This window comes from Lactuca serriola, chromosome 5 (assembly GCF_051521515.1).
Source record: "Lactuca serriola cultivar US96UC23 chromosome 5, Lser_US96UC23_V15, whole genome shotgun sequence".
Classification (NCBI taxonomy): domain Eukaryota; kingdom Viridiplantae; phylum Streptophyta; class Magnoliopsida; order Asterales; family Asteraceae; genus Lactuca; species Lactuca serriola.
In genome coordinates, this window is record NC_136412.1 from 284166051 (window position 1) to 284172938 (window position 6888).

Sequence of the window (6888 nt, forward strand, 5' to 3'; positions counted from 1 at the left end):
TCTCTCTCTCTCTCACTCCCTCAAAGGCATCATATTTAATTACTAGGTTTGTAGGCAACCCAAAAGGAATTTGTTAATAATTCAAGTATATACCATTTTAGTTATTGGCTTAGACACCTAATCCAACAGAAAGATGCAAGTCTATTCGTTCAAGATTAGGGTAAAATTTTTCTCTTCATGCACCTCTCGTGATCCAACAAAATACACCTTCCGTCAAGTTATGGTGTAGGGTGGAAGTACTTATCTAGAGTGATTGGTAAATTCCTTGGACACAAAACTTGGAGCTTAGATCAGTTAAACCTATTTGAGCAACGAATTTTGTATTCCATGGCTTGCAACAAAAGACTGGATTTTGCTCAACTCTTCCTTGATCAACTGATTGAATGTGTCACTGGGAGCAAGAAGTCAACATATGTTCCTTATCCTCGTTGGCTTGGAATAATTTTGGAAGAGGTTTATAATGCCAGTCATGGAATCATGAGTCAAATTCCAGCTCTCTCCTCAAAGATCATTAACATCGCTACTTCTAATAGAGATATGCATAGTCTTCAAAAGATGACGAATTGGATTGAAAATCCGTACGTTTTTGAATCCTATGACTCAGAAAAAGAGAATGATGAGGATAATGATGGAGATTTTGATGACGATGAAGAAGGTGTTGTTGATGAAGAAATCACTAATGATGAAGAATGCATTGATGATGAAGAAGACGTTGATGATAAAGAAGAAGAATTTGCCACTGATAAAGGAGAAGACTTTTTTCAAGGAATGACTAATTCTCCTCCAAGATTGAACCAACATATATGCTTCTCCTCATCCTCAACATCATCCAAAACTCCTTTTGCAAAAAAATTTGTACAGCGAGGATCAAATCCATCTCAAATGGAATTCACTGATCCACTAATTCAAGATGTGAGTTCTCCTATATCAGTGTCTCCTTCTCCTGAAGCTGCAATCGTTCCTCCAATGCCAACGCCTCTTTAGAATGCTTCTACTTATCAGGGGGAGTCCAGTTCCAACTTTTAAACTATTATGCTCTCTCAGCTCTCTATATTGGTGTAGGTGACTCAATCTATGGGAAAAAGACAGACCAAAGTAGAGAAATGCATGGTTGATATGAAATGATTATTGACCTTGGATGATGATGATGTGATGATTGAAGACACTCCTCCTACCTGTCCAGGAAATCCACCTCCACCTCCATCATCAAATCCTCCTCCACCATCACATCTCCCTCCTCGCACTCCCTTTTCACCACCTGACTCCCTTCCCCAAATTGATGATGCCAAAAGGGGGAGAAAAATCAAGTGCCAATGGTGACTACAATGGTGATTGCAACAACTCCATCTCAACCTGAAATGTCTGAATTAGGAAGGGATGATAATCAAAAGGCAAGTGTTGTAGCTGAACAAGAGAGAAATGATCCACCCATCCCAGACACTGATGTAAAAAATAGTGATAAGCCTATTCCATATGTTGGTGATTAGTTTGAGACTGATTAGTATGAAGGGTTTCTTGATTTGGGGTGTATGGCACAAGTTGTTGTTCCTCTAAGTGTTGTTTACCCCGATACATATTTTAAAGGGGAGATTCCCCAAGGAACCAATAGTGACATAGAGTTTGATGATGAACAGATCAATCCTAGAAAAAGGAAGACTTCCTTCTCAGGGGAAGTAAATGAAACTAAAGTTGAAAGTTCCTCTACTGCAGGTCGTTCTTCAGGCCCTCCTCCCAAGAGATGCATGCTGACAGTTGAGTTCGAGGATTTAGCTGTAGATTGGTGAATGACCGTTGAAGAAGTCATAGAAATCATGTTAGAACATAATGCATCAGTTAAAAGAAGAAAATAGGAACGTCAATCTATCAATCTTGTTCATCAACTTGCTTTAGCTGATGCTCAAAAGACCAATATTCGGTGTTTCAATGTTGATGTAGCTAAACGAAACAGATTATCTGAGCTGAATGATCGAATCAATCGGAAGAAATTGGGAATGTTCTAGGAAGAAGATACCAACCATATCCCATCATCAAAGTCAGATGCACCAAACCCAAAAATGAATCTCTAAAATTGCATCCGGTGAGGAAAAAAGTCGAGTATGAATACACTGAAGTTATATTTTCTCGTGAATTGGTTAAATATGGCTACAACAAGTGGACACAAATTCAGGAGATAATTTCTAAACACAAAGTTGTTCATGCCCAAGAGGTAAAGTTGGGTATCTAAACTCTGATCAACAGAGTTAAGAAGCTAAACTTAGTACCTTTAGTTGGTCCATCTCATCCATCCACTTCGGAAAGAACTAGCAGGCTTAGAATGTCAAAATACACTAAGTTTCTTATTTCGTATGGCACTCGCTACATCAACAACAAGCTGCATGTGGGTGTTGAGCCAATTCAACACATGCTCATTTAGGAACCAAAACATGGTATTTTCTATTTTGACAGCCATAATCAAATGTTCTTTCAATGCACTAAAGATCTTCCCGATGCTCCCACCTAGCATTTGTTCAATCTTCACCTGGAGGCTATGCGACATAAAGAGCTGGAAACAAGATATCGTGTTCTGATCTCCTTTGAACTTAGTAAGTGCCTAACTAATCTTCATCTTGATGACTTCAATTGGTTAAAGCCTAAGATCTTAATTGAAGTTGAAAATTTCTCAAATGATGACCTTGATTACTTCGTTAAAGATTAGTTTTGACATCATCAAATAGGGGGGGATTGTAAGAACACACCTTATGATCTGATGAGTCAAATACTTTACACGCTGGCCGCCAACGCCTTCACCAGCGTCACCACCAACGCCAATGTCAACATAAGACCTTATCAACGTCAATGTGAAGATAATGATATTGGTTTTCTTTTGAATATTACGTCGTATATATATATATATATATATATATATATATATATATATATATATATATATATATATATATATACACTACTAGAAAAACAGCCTTTTACGACGCTCATTGCGCGTCGTAAAAGGCTCAGACGACGCGCAAATGCGCGTCAAGGAAGGCCCTGTCATAAAGAGAGACGACGCGCATTCACGACGCTCATTTACGACGCGCATTTACGACGCGCGTTTACGACACGCAATGCGTATCAAGGAAGGCCCTGTCATAAACGAAGACGACACGCATTCGTGTGTCGTAACCTTACGACGCGTGTGTTAATGACACGCAATGCGTATCAAGAAAGTCCCTGTCAAGAAAGGCCATGTCATAAATGAAGATGACACACATTTTTGCGTATCATAATTTTAAATGTTTAAAAAAAAATATTTTTTTATAGATTTACTAATTTTCAAATTAATTTTGCATTTAATGTCTCATAATAGAAAATAAAATATCATATACAAAAAATATAATCCATTTCATAAAATTTAATGTCATACAAAATATCATATACAAAAAATATCCATTGAATAATATTTTATTACAAATTTGACATTTTTTTGTTTCCATACTTTGACAATTTTCCGGAGCCAATCCGCGACTGCATTCCAGAGCTGATTCAATTTGTGTTGCTGCTGATTCCGGAGCCAATAATGTTCAATAAGAAGCCTAAATAATACTTATAGGAAAATTTTATAACAACCAAGACTTACAAAGAATACCATGAGTTGTTATTCGTCTTTTGGGGTCTTTAATAAGCATTTTCCTAACCAAATCTTTAGCACTTTCAGAGATACTAGGTCGTGGATCTTAGAAAAGTCGAGTTTACCCCTCAAAACCTCTTCAAAGATCTCATTTTCAGATTCTATCATGAAGGAAAAAAAGAACATAAATTCAGTCACTAAAAAGAAAGTTTAGAGCATTTGAATAAATATTCTGAAACTTGGTTTATTGAAAGCAAGTATTAAATGGTCATGGTCATGGTCATGGTCATGGTCATGTAATGTAGTAGTAGTCTTATTCAGTCTGGAAAATTGCAATTTTTGTCCCACTGCCACCCAGGCGAAGAGTAAAGACGTAAATGCCCTTCCTCATAAAGCCTGTGTTATTATGATTATGCTTAAAGTAAAAGACAGAACAGAAAGAATGGGAATGGAGGTTGTGTACCTTATGAAGTAATAGTAGAAGAAATCAGCATAAAGAGCTGTTTGTATTAAGCCAGAGAAACAGGCTGAAAACAAACAAACAAACAAACAAAACAAAAGTCAAATGAAATACATGTATAGACAATAAGAATAAGAGAAAAGCTTTAACTTACATATCCATTCATTGAAATGGGGCTGTGTGGGATACCGACAAATTCAGTTGAGAATATACAATGCACGGTATGCCCTAACAATATAATGCAAACAAACAGATTTTCATTCATAGCATCCTATTTTCTAAATGATTATTATAATATTTTTGATCATTTAAAAAGCCATTTTTCATGGTTATCCAGCTTCATAATGATATCATGCGAAAATATAGAAGGGAGAATACCCATGACATATTGACCGGTCAAATTGTCAACATTTCCCCTTCGCTGCAGCAGAACCAACTGTGGGAGAATAGCAACAGCTTCCAAATAGATAGAAAATGCCGAACATATCTGCACATTCCTAATAATATTAAAACTATAATCACAAAATAAAAAGATTTAACTTGACTGGAAAATCCTAATGCTTACTCATTAAATAGACCATGAACATCAAGATCATTTCCCCTAGCTTTGGGCGAGTGTTGTACCTTCCAACCACATGCTCCTTAGCTGCAACAACAAACTTCAAATTTTCAAAAACAACTTTACTGCATAAACTAGGAAAAAGATGAATTATAACCATATCAATAATATATGTTTTCTTGGTTATCTTTATCATTTATAATATTGATAATTCTTGACAACTTAGTAATTGAAAAGATCATTATTTATCATTTTCCTCTTAGTTGTTCTAACTTTTGGAGCTTCACTTAATGTGTTGTGAATACATGGTACTCTCTAATCATATAACCTAAAATACCCTTTGCATAATTTCTAATATTGTTCTTTATTTAGTTTTCAAGGTGCGATTAACAGGGGAGCAATCTCAGCAAACCCAATTTACTTTAATCTGAATACAAATTAATCAAACAATGTAACTTTGTCAAGCCATGGAAGTAACCTCATATTCAAGTGGGAGAGGTAAACCAACAATAACTCCCAAAAAAAGTACCTCTTCTGGAGCAGTATATCGAAAGAGAGCTTCAGCAAATTCCACAGTACTACCCTGGGCAATTGCCTGCCGCCCGGCCACTGCCCCAACTGACCCATGCGGTTCAACAGTTCCTATAGAAGGAATATTATATGATGATGTTTGATTGTTAACTCTGCAGATCGTGAAGGATCAAACAGGTATCCTAATGTTGCTTGTGGCTCATGATTACAAAGTATATACAATACAACATTTGAATCTTTCAAGTAAAACTAGACACAGTGAAGTATATACAATACCACATTTGAGTTATTTTATCAAGCATATATATATATATATATATATATATATATATATATATATATATATATATATATATATATATATTGTGTATATTGGTAAAATAATTAAGGATATTTTATATTTTTTGAATATAGCTCCTGAAATACTTTGATGACAGGACATTCCCTTAGTCGTTTAAAGGGTAAAGGAAATAAATTAGTATCATGAATTCATGAGGCTTTCTCTTACTTTTTTCCTTTTGGCCCAAAGAAAAAAAATAACTATATATGAAGGTAAAAGACAAATTTCCTGTTGCATTTATTTTAGAAACTTATAGATTTAAGGAAAGATAAATTTTCCTGTTGCATTTATTTTAGAAACTTACGGATTTACTGAATTCCATGAGTTCATGCAAATATTTCTGTAGATGAAGGTAAAAGATAAATTTCCTGTTGCACACTCTTTCAATCTCAATGTAAACTTGTCTATTGCCTCTGTAGTTTCAGGATCCACTTTCTGAAAAAAAAAATTAACATGAGAAAGTCAGACCACATGAGAAAGTCAGACCACATGAAATCACAACATGTGATATCATATGAAGAGTTACCTTTCTCTCGTCTTGAAGGGCTTGCAATTCTTCAGAAGCTCTTAGTAATATCCCTTCCACCTGAAGTAGATATAAGCCTGGATGTGTCAGTAGGCTCCAACTCCAAGACCCAAAAGACATAAATACCCTTTTGAAAGATGGTGGGACAAGGACTCGTTCTTGATCTCTCATATGTGAAAAAAGACGTGAAAGCCCTCCTCATCGATGTAGATACCTCTAGAAATCTTTCGAGGGCTATTTTTTACGGTGAGGATGAGAAGGGCATTAACGTCTTTTCAACAGAGAAGAGATCGAGGGTGATTCTCTGGCCTACCTCTTTGAACGAGAGAAAATTGCAATTTTTTCACATCAACAAGATGTGTAATATCCAATTGTTAAATATTGTATATTAACATCACTAACAAAAGACCATGTAAATATAAATGACTAATTTTTTTATATTCCAAATAAATGTAGTCATGAACACTAGATACATAACATACAGTTGATAAAGATCCACGTTGTGCTTCTGGAGGAATTTCAAACTCCAGCTGAGGAATCTACAAACATATAAAAGAAAGTCAACATACTTTGGGAAAAGGATTAGAGAAAAATTCTTTCATCATTAATCCAAATCAAATTTAAGGGGTAAAAGAATGCAGTTTCCTCTATTGAACCAGAATCATATAAAGTCAAAGTTGTTTTTTTACTTGCTAAAACCATTAGCAATAATGTGTAAACCGTTAATCAAGATGAACCTCATAAAGCTTCATTATTAATGGAGAAATCAGAAACAAAAATAGTAAATTAGAAAAAAGTTATTTTCATTTGCTATAAGCATTTGCAGTTTTAATAAATAAAAGCCAAGTTAGTCTCTAAAATAGAA

General features: G+C 35.1%; 1 long non-coding RNA gene across 1 annotated transcript; it reads right to left on the bottom strand.

The window, feature by feature from the left end:
- Positions 1 to 5848: 5848 nt before the first annotated feature.
- LOC145051678 (uncharacterized) lies at positions 5849 to 6564 on the bottom strand. The gene is made up of 3 exons (XR_013683767.1): positions 6506 to 6564; positions 6024 to 6083; positions 5849 to 5932 (listed from the first exon to the last, which is right to left on the bottom strand). It is a non-coding gene; the product is annotated as an uncharacterized LOC145051678 (long non-coding RNA).
- Positions 6565 to 6888: the final 324 nt, after the last annotated feature.